This window comes from Pristiophorus japonicus, chromosome 19 (genome assembly GCF_044704955.1).
Source record: "Pristiophorus japonicus isolate sPriJap1 chromosome 19, sPriJap1.hap1, whole genome shotgun sequence".
NCBI classification, from domain to species: domain Eukaryota; kingdom Metazoa; phylum Chordata; class Chondrichthyes; family Pristiophoridae; genus Pristiophorus; species Pristiophorus japonicus.
In genome coordinates this window covers 18,841,036-18,853,668 of record NC_091995.1, presented here as the reverse complement: position 1 = coordinate 18,853,668, position 12,633 = coordinate 18,841,036, and the positions used below count along the sequence as shown (strand labels likewise).

General features: G+C 51.2%; 1 protein-coding gene across 4 annotated transcripts in view; it reads right to left on the bottom strand.

The window, feature by feature from the left end:
* The window catches only part of LOC139229763 (discoidin domain-containing receptor 2-like), a 182,145-nt gene that overhangs the window by 97,133 nt on the left and 72,379 nt on the right, over window positions 1-12,633 (bottom strand). Inside the window, exon 1 of one of the 4 annotated variants that reach the window (XM_070861339.1) lies at window positions 12,094-12,368. The exons of the other annotated variants lie outside the window; for them this stretch is intronic. The gene's annotated coding sequence lies outside the window, so the exon portion shown is untranslated. Of the gene's footprint in view, window positions 1-12,093; window positions 12,369-12,633 lie in introns of those variants that run through there. 4 annotated transcript variants of the gene reach the window in all.

Here is a 12,633-nt window from a genome sequence, read left to right as displayed (position 1 = left end):
ACTGGGGGGGGGAGGGGAGGTTCGAGACTGGGGGGGGGAGGGGAGGTTTGAGATTGGGGGGGGAGGGGAGGTTTGAGATTGGGGGGGAGGGGAGGTTCGAGATTGGGGGGGAGGGGAGGGGAGGGGAGGTTCGAGACTGGGGGGGAGGGGCGGTTCGAGACTTGGGGGGGCAGAGGTTAGAGACTGGGGGGGGTTCGAGACTGGGGGGGGCAGAGGTTCGAGACTGGGGGGGGAGGGGAGGTTCAAGACTGGGGGGCAGAGGTTAGAGACTGGGGGTGGTTCGAGACTGGGGGGGGCAGAGGTTAGAGACTGGGGGGAGGTGGTTAGAGACTGCGGGGGGGCGGAGGTTAGAGACTGCGGGGGGGCGGAGGTTAGAGACTGCGGGGGGGGGCGGAGGTTAAAGACTGCGGGGGGGCGGAGGTTAGAGACTGCGGGGGGGTGGAGGTTCGAGACTGCGGGTTGGGGCGGAGGTTCGAGACTGCGGGGGGGGGGGAGGTTCGAGACTGCGGGGGGGGGGAAGGTTCAAGACTGCGGGGGGGGGGAGGGTTCGAGACTGCGGGGGGGGGGAGGTTCGAGACTGGGGGGGGGAGGTTCGAGACTGGGGGGGGGAGGTTCGAGACTGGGGGGGGGAGGTTCGAGACTGGGGGGGGGAGGTTCGAGACTGGGGGGGAGGGGTTTGAGACTGGGGGGGGAGGGGGTTAGAGACCGGGGGGGAGGGGGTTAGAGACGGGGGGGAGGGGGTTAGAGACGGGGGGGAGGGGGTTAGAGACGGGGGGGTGGGGGGAGGGGGTTAGAGACGGGGAGGAGGGGGTTAGAGACGGGGGGAGCGGTTTAGAGACGGGGGGGAGGGGGTTAGAGACTGGGGGGGGGGAAGGTTAGAGACTGGGGGGGGGAGGGTTCGAGACTGGGGGGGGGGGAGGGTTAGAGACTTGGGGGGGGGGGAGGGTTAGAGACTTGGGGGGCGAGGGATTGAGGGATTTGAAAACAAGGACGAGAAATTTAAAATGAAGGCTTTGCCGGACCGGGAGCCAATGCAGGTGAACAAGAAACTGCTCCACACTGTAACAGACACACTGGGGCAGTTCTGACCGCACCGAACAAACAAATTACTTTGTACACAACAACTTGTATTCATATCGCGCCTTTAACCGAGTAAAAGGTCCCCAGGCGCTTCGCAGCAGTGTTTTCAGACGAAAGAGATAAATCTGACAGAGAGCCACAGAAGAAGAACTGAGGGCAGGTGACGGAAAGCTGGTTGAAAGAGGTATGGTTTAGGGAGCGCCCTCAAGGAGGAGCGAGAGGTTTGGAGAGAGGGAAACTCTCAGCCTGGCTGAAAGGACAGCGGGACAAGTAGTTCTTACCCTGCAGCTGTACACACAGCAACTCCGTGCGGTTACACAGCGACCTCATTCACACAGCCCCAGCAGCGAATAACTCTGTTCCCCCGCCGTCTCTCCTGAACAAACAGCAACTCCTTTCTTTCTAGAGCACAAGCAACATTTATTTTTTGTTGTTGGAGCAAGCAAGACAAAGGACGGGCTGGCGAGGTGTGTGTGTGCAAGCTCCGCACTGAAGGAGTTAACCCCAGCAAGCCTCCAGTGCCCCTTTCGGACAGGTGCAGCCTGCACTGCGGGCTTGGTGCTGGCTCCTGCCTGCGCGGCAAGCGAGAGAGGTCCGCTCTGTTTTATTCTGCCAACTCAAGCCTTTTCTTACTGCCTGCAATCCTCGCTGGTGTCCTGAGACAGCGCAGAGCTGGGGGCGTATCATACCCCCCTCCTCCCCTCCCTCCCCAGCACTGCGATCAGGACAAGTGCTTACTACAACACCAAAAAAAAGCTTGAGGCTGACTGTGGGCCAGCGGAGCCCAAGCAATACCACCCACTTCAGGTATTCGCTCCCCTGCAAGACGTCCTCCTCCCCTTCGCCAGCCTGTTCTGCGGGATACGCGCTCACCTTCACTTCCCAGGTACAAACTGAGGCGAACATACAAAGAAAGACAGACTTGCATTCCTATAGCGCCTTTGATTGATTTTTGGATATTAAGGGAATCAAGGGATATTGGGATAGTGTAGCAAAGTGAAGTTGAGTTACAAGGTCAGCCATGATCTTATTGAATGTCAGAGCAGGCTCGAGATGTCGAACGGCCTACTCCTGCTCCTAGTATATTCACTCTCGCCTCTTGAGTCAACCCCCGCCCCCCCAGCACTTTACAGCCAATGCAGTACGTTTTGAAATGGAAACATGGACTCTCACATTCTACCCTACTGGAGGTGATCCAAAACTCGCACCAAATCACCCACCATCCCCTGTGCTCGCTGACCTACATTGGCTCCCGATTAAGCAACGCCCCGATTTCAAAATTCTCATCCTTGTTTTCAAATCCCTCCATGACCTGCCCCTCCCTATCTCTGTAATCTCCTCCAGCCCCACGACCCCTCCACCCCCACCCCCCACACAGTGTGAGATGTCTGCACTCCTCTAATTCTGCCCTCCTGAGCAACCTTGATTGTAGTCGCTCAACCATCGGTGGCCGTGCCTTCTGTTGCCTAGGCCCTAAGCTCTGGAACTCCCTCCCTAAACCTCGCCACCTCTCTTTCCTCCTTCAAGATGCTCCTTAAAACCTATCTCTTTGACCAAGCTTTTGGTCACCAGCGCCAATTTCTACTTATGCGGCTCGGCATAATTTTTATTGCGTAATACTCCTGTGAAGTGCATTAAAAAGTGCTATATAAATACAAGTTGTTGTTGTTGTAGTAATGTAGGAAAACACAGCAGCCAATCTGCGCACAGCAAGCTCCCACAACAGCAACATGATAATTAGTTTTTCTTTAGTAATATTGGCCAGGACACTGAGAACTCCCTTGCTCTTCCAAATAGTGCCACGGGATCTTTTACTTCCACCCGAGAGGGCAGACAGGGCCTCGGTTTAACGTCTCATCCGAAAGACGGCACCTCCGACAGTTCAGCACTCTCTCAGCACTGAACTAGAGTGTCAACCTGGATTTTGTGCTCAAGTCCCTGGAGTGGGATTTCAATTCACAACCATCTGACTTAAGAGGCGAGAATGAGCATAAGAGGCCTATAAAAGGCAGCAGCAGCCAGGTTCATGGCACCGTGGCTGGCTCTGCTGCACAGGAGGGCAGGAAAAAGAGTGGGAGAGCGATAGTGATAGGGGATTCAATTGTAAGGGGAATAGATAGGCGTTTCTGCGGCTGCAACCGAGACTGCAGGATGATATGTTGCCTCCCTGGTGCAAGGGTCAAGGATGTCTCGGAGCGGGTGCAGGACATTCTGAAAAGGGAGGGTGAACAGCCAGTTGTCGTGGTGCACATTGGTACCAACGATATAGGTAAAAAAAGGGATGTTTAAGAACATAAGAAATAGGAGCAGGAGTTAGCCATTCGGCCCCTCGAGCCTGCTCCGCCATTCAGTGAGATCATGGCTGATCTTCTATCTCAACTTCATTTTCCTGTACTTTCTCAATACCTTTTGATTCCCTTAATATCCAAAAATCAATCTATCTCTGTCTCAAAGACTGAGCCTCCACAGCCCCTTTGGGGCAGCGAATTCCAGAGATTCACCACCCTCTGAGTGAAGAAATTTCTCCTCATCTCAGTCCTAAATGGCCGACCCCTTATTCTGAGACTGTGACCTCTGGTTCTAGACTCCCCAGCCCAGGGAAACACCCTCCCTGCATCTACCCTGTCCAGCCTTGTAAGAATTTTGTCTGTTACAATGAGATCGCCTCTCATTCTTCTAAACTCTAGAGAATATAGGCCTACTCGAGAGTGCTAATCACTGAGCCACGCCTGACACCTGCTTGGACTCCAGCCACTTGACCAATAATCCCTGGTGAAGATGCTCAGCACCTCTAACGATGGCCTGTTGGTTTGTGGGCTCCAAGCCCACAGATTGACGGGATTCAAGTTCCCGCCCGGTTGAACCTCCTCCCTCGCCGAGTTCCTGATCTCGGTCGGGCTACAGCTCTCCACTTCCCTCAGGGCCGGAGACAAAAGCCGGGGAGACACGTCTGCAGGGTTCCAGGCTCAACCCCCTCACCCTCCCGCACCGCACAACTTGAAACATACCCAAATATACAGCACAGAAAAAGGCCCTTCGGCCCAACTGCTCCGTGCCAACCTCCTCCCACCCGACTCAATCTAACCCAATCAGCTATCCTTCTATTTCTTTCACCCTCATGTTTATCTAGCTTCCCCTTAACTGCATCTATGTGAGTCATCTCAACTACTCCTTGTGGTAACAGGTTCCACATTATCATCACTCTCCGGGTAAAGAAGTTCCTGAAACTGATGATCTGGTCATTATCACATTGTTGTTTGTGGGAGCTTGCTGTACGTAAATTGGCTGCTGCGTTTCCTACATTACAACAGCGACTAACCTTCAAAAGTTTTTCATTGATTGTAAAGCGCTTTGGGACGTCTGCTGATCATGAAAGGTGTTATATAAATGCAAGTCTTTTTTTTCTTTCTATCAGGTCAGCCTTCCCTTGTATAGACAAAAGATCCCCGGCTTGTTCAACCTTTGCTGATAGTTAGAACCTCTCAGTTCTGGTATCAACCTTGCAAAGCCTTGTTTTTGCACCTTCCCCAGTGCCTCTGTATACCTTTTTATAACATGGAGACCAGAACTGTTCACAGTACTCCAAGGGTGATCTCACCAGCGGCAGTTACTTGAAAAGCTCCTTCCCACCCCACCTCGAAAGCCTTCGGGCATTTCTGTAGCAACACCTGGTGTCATCCTGGACCACTTCACAAACCACGGAAACAAACAGGATTAGTCTGCAGCAGACGTCAGTCAGCAGTTTCGCTTGTGTCACCAAAGCGGCTTTAAAGTATGTTATTACCCAAAAAACTTTCACACAGTCTCTTACTCCAGTGTCACTGGGAGCAGTCTGAACCTACGGAGGTGCCCAGTTTTGCATGTACACATTCGTAAAGGCCTCACCCCGTCTTTCGAAGGGGACTGTAAATCGAGCCCCCCCCCCCCCCCCGCCCCGCCTCCCCCTGTCCGCTCCCCACGCAGGTGGCCCCTGGGGCCACAATTTCGAAGAAGAGCAGAGGAAGTTCTCCCCAATGTCCTGGGGCCAATATTTATCCCTCGACCAATGTCACTTACAAAGATTACCTGGTCATTGTCTCATTGCTGTTTGTGGAGCTTGCTGTGTGCATATTGGCTGCTGCATTTCCTACATTACAACAGAGTTTCTTACATTACTACATTACATTACAACAGAGTTTCCTACATTACTATATTACATTACACTTCAAAAAGGACTAAATTGACAGTGAAGCATTGAGATGCCCTGACTTTGTGGAAGGCGCTATATAATGCAATTCTGTCCGTCATTTTCTTTCTTTCTATCTATCTATCTATCTATCTATCTTCCTATCTATATTCCTATCTATCTATCTTTCCTTTTTCCTTCTATCCATCTTTCAATCCATCTTCCTTTTTTTCTTTCTGAACTTGTTGAAAGTTCCCCCAATCTTGTCTACTTGGGATTGTTACAAGAGCAGGTAGTTTTAGTTCAATTCAGTGCTTCCATTGTTGAGCTGCTCAGCCACACAAAGAGCCCTTTACCAGGACTGACATCACTCCATGACTCACGGACGCCTGCTCAGAATACCATTCAGGGATAATCTGGTGAACTTGGACCACGTGAGGGTGACTTCAAAAACTGGCACCTGTGAATCAGTGCCTTTCACACACATTGCCTTTTAGAAACATTTCTGTTATTTGTTTCCCATCACGCTGATGATCTCACCACTAGAGTCTCACTCGAAGACAAAAAGACAGAGCTAGAATGATAGAGAGTAGGAGAAAGAGAATTACATCGAGTGCCCTAGTCCCAGAGGGGGAAAGGACAGTGTGTGACCCACTGCACCATCCAGTCCCAGAGGGGGGAAAGGACAGTGTGTGACCCACTGCACCACCCAGTCCCAGAGGGGGAAAGGACAGTGTGTGACCCACTGCACCACCCAGTCCCAGAGGGGGAAAGGACAGTGTGTGACCCACTGCACCACCCAGTCCCAGAGGGGGAAAGGACAGTGTGTGACCCACTGCACCACCCAGTCCCAGAGGGGGAAAGGACAGTGTGTGACCCACTGCACCACCCAGTCCCAGAGGGGAAAGGACAGTGTGTGACCCTCTGCACCACCCAGTCCCAGAGGGGGAAAGGACAATGTGTGACCCACTGCACCATCCAGTCCCAGAGGCCTAACTGCCAGCCAGCTGACTATCTAACATGGTAACAGGAAATTAGGAACATTCAGAACAGGAGGAGGCTATTCAGCCCTCCAGTCATTGAACTGGATCACAGCTGATCTGTATCTCCGCTCTATTTTCCTACATTTGCTCTACTTCGAAATAGTGCCATGGGATCTTTTACATCCATCTGAGAGGGAAGATGGGGCCTCGGTTTAACGTCTCATCTGAATGACGATGTGGCACTCCCTCAGCACTGCACTGGAGTGAGTGTCAGCTGAGATTTCTGCACTCAAGTTGCTGGAGTGGAAACCAGATGTTTTTTTTTGGGCAATCCAATAGTTTCATGGTCACTGTTACTGATACTAGACTTTTTTCAAATTCCAGATTTATTTATCTAACTGAATTTAAATTCCTGCAGTTGCCGTGGTGGGATTTGAACTCTCGTCTCTGGATTACTAGTCCAGTGAAATAACCGCTATGCTACCGTACCCTTTTTTTTCTATCCAGCAGAAACTGCCTGGAAAGCCCCCATTAAAATAGAAATATGTTATCTTGGAAAGCTGCGTTGTTGCAATGCCCCGTCCCAGCGTGACCTCAGGAGCACACAAGGACACAAGAGGCTGACAAAAACTCCCGTCACTATGGCAACAGTCAGGCTCTGAGGCCTTGTCTATTAATTTGGTTTACAAGGCCCTTGTTGCTGAGTAAGAAAAAAAAACAACAGCTGCCAGCTGAAGATTAGACATTAAAATCTTTTTAAAAAATTTCGACGATTCAAGGCCATTCACCGATAGAGAACTAACAAGGCATTCTTTCATCACTGGGGGCTTGTTTACTCACACTGAGAGCCATTCAAAGGCACACAGTGACTAAATTAGAGCAAAGCTCTTTTTGAGACGGCTTTGATCAGGCTGTGATCCAGTCTGTTTCAGTTGGGCTGCTTTCACATACATATATATACATATATATTTTAGAGATTACTGGATACCAATGGAACCCTATTTTTTTCTACTTGCTTCTGTGCCTTTTGCTGCTGAAGCATTAATTATTAATCGACGCAGTGAATTTTCAATGGCACGCATCACTGAAAGTTAACATGCAGGTGCAGCAAACAATCAAGAAAGCAAACGGTATGTTGGCTTTTATTGCAAGAGGATTTGAGCATAAGAATAAAAATGTCTTACTGCAATTATACAAGGCCCTGGTGAGACCACACCTGGAGTATTGTGTACAGTTTTGGTCTCCTTACCTAAGGAGGGATATACTTGCTGTAGAGGGAGTGCAACAAAGGTTCACCAGACTGATTCCTGGGAGCAGGGGATTGTCCTATGAGGAGAGATTGAGTAGACTAGGCCTATATTCTCCAGAGCTGGGAGAGGTGATCTCATTGAAACAAAATTCTTACAGGGTTAGAGAGTCTAGATGCCGGGAGGATGTTTCCCCTGGCTGGGGAGTCTAGAACCAGGGGTCACAGTCTCAGAATAAGGGGTCGGCCAATTGGGACTGAGAGGAGGAGATATTTCTTCACTCAGAGGGTTGTGAATCTTTGGAATTCTCTACCCCAGAGGGCTGTGGCAGCTCAGTCTTTGAGTATATTCAAGACAGAGTAGATTATTGAATATTGAGGGAATCAAGGGATATGGGAATAGGGCAGGAAAGTGGAGTTGAGGTAGAAGATCGACCATGACCTTATTGAATGGTGGAGCAGGCTAGAGGGACCGAATGGCCTACACCTGCTCCTATTTCTGATGTTCTTATGTTCTTACCAGCAAACCCCAGACCTCATCCTCAAATCCACTCCCTTACCCCACTCCATCTTCTGCTGCTGGCCTCTGCTTTTTTGATTAATATAATCCTAAACTTTTCAAAGGCAGTTCAAACTTCACACGCGGATCTGAGGGTTCCTCCAGTGCAATGCTGAGGGCGTGCTGCAGTGTCAGACATGCTGTCATTCGGTTGTGATGTTAAACCAAGGCCCAGGATACAGAGAGGGTCAATCCCTCTGCTGGAACGGGCTGCCCCGGTGTCTGACTGTGAGTGGGGAGAGGTGGGTGAGAGGGTTAATCCCCTCCACTGGGAGCAGGCTGCCCTGGTGTCTGAGTGTGAATAGGGGAGAGGTGGGCGAGAGGATTAATCCCCTCCGCTGGGAGCAGGCTTCCCCGGGGTCTGACTGTGAATGGGGAGAGAGGTGGGTGAGAGGGTTAATCCCCTCCGCTGGGAGCAGGCTGCCCCGGGGTCTGACTGTGAATGGGGAGAGAGGTGGGTGAGAGGGTTAATCCCCTCCGCTGGGAACAGGTTACCTGGTGTCTGACTGTGAATGGGAGAGAGGTGGGTGAGAGGGTTAATCCCCTCCGCTGGGAGCAGGCTGCCCTGGTGTCTGAGTGTGAATGGGAGAGAGGTGGCTGAGAGGGTTAATCCCCTCCGCTGGGAGCAGGCTGCCCCAGGGTAAATAGGATGTGGCTGTGGAAGTGGGTTAAGAAGAACATAATGCCGCTTCTGATTCCGCAACAAGTTGTCGGCAGGTTGTCAAATCTGAGGTTAGCTTAAACCAACTTGCCTTGAAGGGTCCTTTGGCACATGAGAGGGGGAAAAAAAAAAACGAGTTGCAAAGAGGCTGAGCAGACATGTTCGAGGGATGCAGGTCCCAACGCGATTTACGATTCCAGCAGCTGCAGGGATTTGGGGGAAAGCATGTAAGAAAGGGTGAGGGTGATGGTTTCCAGCTGAGAACTGGAGGCAGGGGCCTTCCATTCTCCTGGAAAACTCCGGGGACAGAGCTGACAAAATTAAAAAGGGATGATTAACGCTGAATCATGGTGCCGGAACATGGTGGTTGTGGTAAGAATGAAAGAAAGGACTTGCATTGATACAGCACCGTTCACGACCTCACGACGCCCCAAAGCGCCTGACAGCCAATGAAGTACTATTTTTAACGTGGGAAATCCAGCTGCCAGTTTGCACACAGCAAGCTCCCACAAACAGCGAAGCTGGAAAGAAAGCCTTGCAATTTATATAGCGCCTTTCATGACCAGCGGACGTCGCAAAGCGCTTTACAGCCAATGAAGTACTTTTTGAAGTGTAGTCACTGTTGTGACGTAGGGAAACGCAGCTGACAATTTGGGCACAGCCAGCTCCCGCAAGCAGCAGTGTGATAATGACCAGATCTTCTGTTTTTGTTATGTTGGTTGAGGGATAAATAATGGTTCCAGGACACCGGGGATAACTCCCCCGCTCTTCTTTGAAATAGTGCCACAGGATCTTTCACAGCCACCCAAGAGGGCAGACGGGGGCCTCGGTTTAACGTCTCATCTGAAAGACGGCACCTCCGACAGTGCAGCGCTCCCTCAGTATTGCACTGGGAGTGTTGGCCTAGATTGTGTGCTCAAGTTTCTGGAGTATGGACTTGGAACCCACGACCTTCTTGACTCAGGAGGCGAGAGTGCTGCCAACTGAGCCACGGCTAATGCTCAGCAAGTATCCCAGAGGTCGAGAGTTCAAATCCCACCAGGCAAAATTGTTTAATTTAATTTAATTTATCCAGTGATTTGTGTAGCTGGCACCGACAGAAAAATGACCATGAATCATCCTGGACTGTAAAGATAATCCCTGGATTCGCTTCTCCACTACCAAACAACCATCTTCTTAAATCCTTCTGCCCACAACCCTCCATCCTTGCAGTGTCAGCCGTGGCTCAGTGAGCAGCACACTCGCCTTTGAGTCAGAAGGTCGTGGGTTCAAGACCCACTCCATGAAACTTGAGCACAAAATCTAGGCTGACACTCCAATGCAGTACTGAGGGAATGCTGCACTGTTGGAGGTGCCGTCTTTCGGATGAGATGTTAAACCGAGGCCCTGTCTACGCTCTCAGGTGGATGTTAAAGATCCCATGGCACTATTTCAAAGAAGAGCAAGGGGAGTTATCCCTGGTGTCCTGGGCCAATATTGATCCCTCAATCAGCATAACAAAAATACAGATTATCTGGTTTTTATCACATTGCTGTTTGTGGGAGCTTGCTGTGTGCAAATTGGCTGCCGTGTTTCCCACATTACAACAGTGACTACACTTCATTGGTTGTAAAGTGCTTTGGGATTTCCAGTCATTGTGAAAGGTGCTATATAAATCCAAGTTTCCTTCCTTCCCTGAGACACGCGAGGAGATATTGGGGCAGGTGACCAAGAGCTTGGTCAAAGAGGTAAGTTTTAAGGAGCGTCTTAAAGGAGGAGGGAGCGTCGGAGAGGTTTAGGGAAGGAATTCCTAGGCAGCTGTGCGAAAATCCGGGGAAACTTTCCAAACCACCTCCGGGCGTAGAGATTTCACTTCCGCAAGCACACTTCTGTGTGTTTCTTTAAACTTTGCTCAAAATGATTGCAATCAACTCATCTTGCCTTCTTGTGATGTTGTGAGACTCCCAGGGAGCTCGGCCTTGCCAAGGCATCCCTTTGATCCCCTGTTCTTGCTAGTTCTCACCATCCCCCTTTGCCCATCTCACTCCTCCTGGGCCGTCCCTGCAACCACACGGAAAATACCATGGGTCCTTGCTAACTTGATTCAGCTGTGGCTCAGCATCTCTCGCCTTGGAGTCAGAAGGTCATGGGTTCGAGTCCCATTCCAGGAACTTGAGCACAAAAATCCAGGCTGATGCTCCCAGTGCAGTGCTGAGGGAGCGCTGCACTGTCGGAGGTGCCGCCTTTCGGATGAGACGTTAAACTGAGGCCCCGTTTGCCCTCTTGGGCGGACGTAAAAGATCCCATGGCCGCTATTTCGAAGAAGAGCGCTGGCTGTAAAGCATCTTGGGACATTCTGCGGTCGTGAAAGGCGCTATATGAATCCAGGTCTTTCATTTTGCAGATTGACCAAATGCTTCTTCTCCTATCCTGTTTCCTGGAGCACCCAACTTTCCTCAGGATTCTTTTGACTTTCCACATGAAGAATTGCCAGGTTACAGGGGGCGACGGGATGCATCCAGTTTTTCTCTTCGGGATGAGCCTTGTGGAATTTTCATCGGTGTAACAGGGGTGGTAGATCTGAGTCGGGTGGTGGTGGATTTAAACGGGCGGTATCACATCGGGCAATACGCTCCCAGCCCAATATTCAGCGCTAGCGAAGCCAACGGACCCGAATATGGGGCCCGGGCGTATAACGGGAGGCCGATGGGCTCTGGCCTATTTCACAGCCGCAACCAATTCCGACCCCAAACGTCCTTTAAATCCCTCTTCCGCTCCCCCTCTCCCTCCCCCATCTCCACACCTGCGACAGCCCCCCCCCGAACCCCACTCCACCCGCTCCCGCTTGTGCAGGTGTTAAGTTTGCGATGAACTTACACCATTATCAAAGCAACTGAAACGCGATCTTATCCCCCCTACCTCAGCCCACCCCCCCCGCTTCTAAGAACGTAAGAACATAAGAAATAGGAGCAGGAGTAGGCCATACGGCCCCTCGAGCCTGCTCCGCCATTTAATACGATCATGGCTGATCCGATCATCATGACTCGGGTCCACTTCCCCGCCCCTTCCCCATAACCGCTTATTCCCTTATCTCCCACACCACTCCAGCTGAGACCAGGTAACTCAGAGTGAGGATCAGAGTACCTGTATTTACCTGCTGCCATCATATCTCACCGAGGAGGAGGCGTTTGCAGACTTTGCGGCTCGCAACAACAATAATCTGTATTTGTACGGTGCCTTTAACGTAGTGAAATGTCCCAAGGTGCTTCACAGAAAATTTGAGACCGAGCCACAGAAGGAGAAATTAGGGAAGGTGACCAGAAGCTTGGTCGAAGGGGTAGGTTTTTGAAATGTTTCTCACAGGGAGGAAAGCACAGCAGTTAAAAAAAAAAAGTTCAGGCGAAGTTAGGTGTTCATTACCTTGAGGCAAATCCAAAGGGCAATAGCACCTCCCTTTCCGAGCTCAGCTTCTGTCTAAAGATTAATCCCAAATCCCTCGGTCTCGGTGTGGGAGGGGAGGGTGTTGCTGGTAGGAGGGGGGGGGATGTTCGATCTCCGCCTCGGCCTTAAGCCTCTCTCTCCCCCCCCTTTCGACTTTGTCGTACGCGTCGCTCAATGCACAGAGGATCCCCGGCGAGGATAAGGTAGTTGTAAAAGAGCCCAGGACTGTATACTCCGGGAGGGACCTGCACTGGGAGTGAGTAAACCAACTCTTGCACCCCCCCACACCTCTCTCCTCATCTCTTATCACAGCCACCAAATTAGCATAAGGTATGCCGGCCTGTTTCGGAGTGGTGGGTGGGTGTTGAGGGGACCAATCGGTGCTCCCCGCCGTGTTCCACAGGCTCCGCCCAGCGGCGGTGATGGATTCTGTCTGCTTCAGAGGCAGTTTGAAGAAAGATTGTTTTAACCCCTTGGCGACGAAGGAAGGAGGGAGGGGGAGTGGAGGAGGGGGCCGGG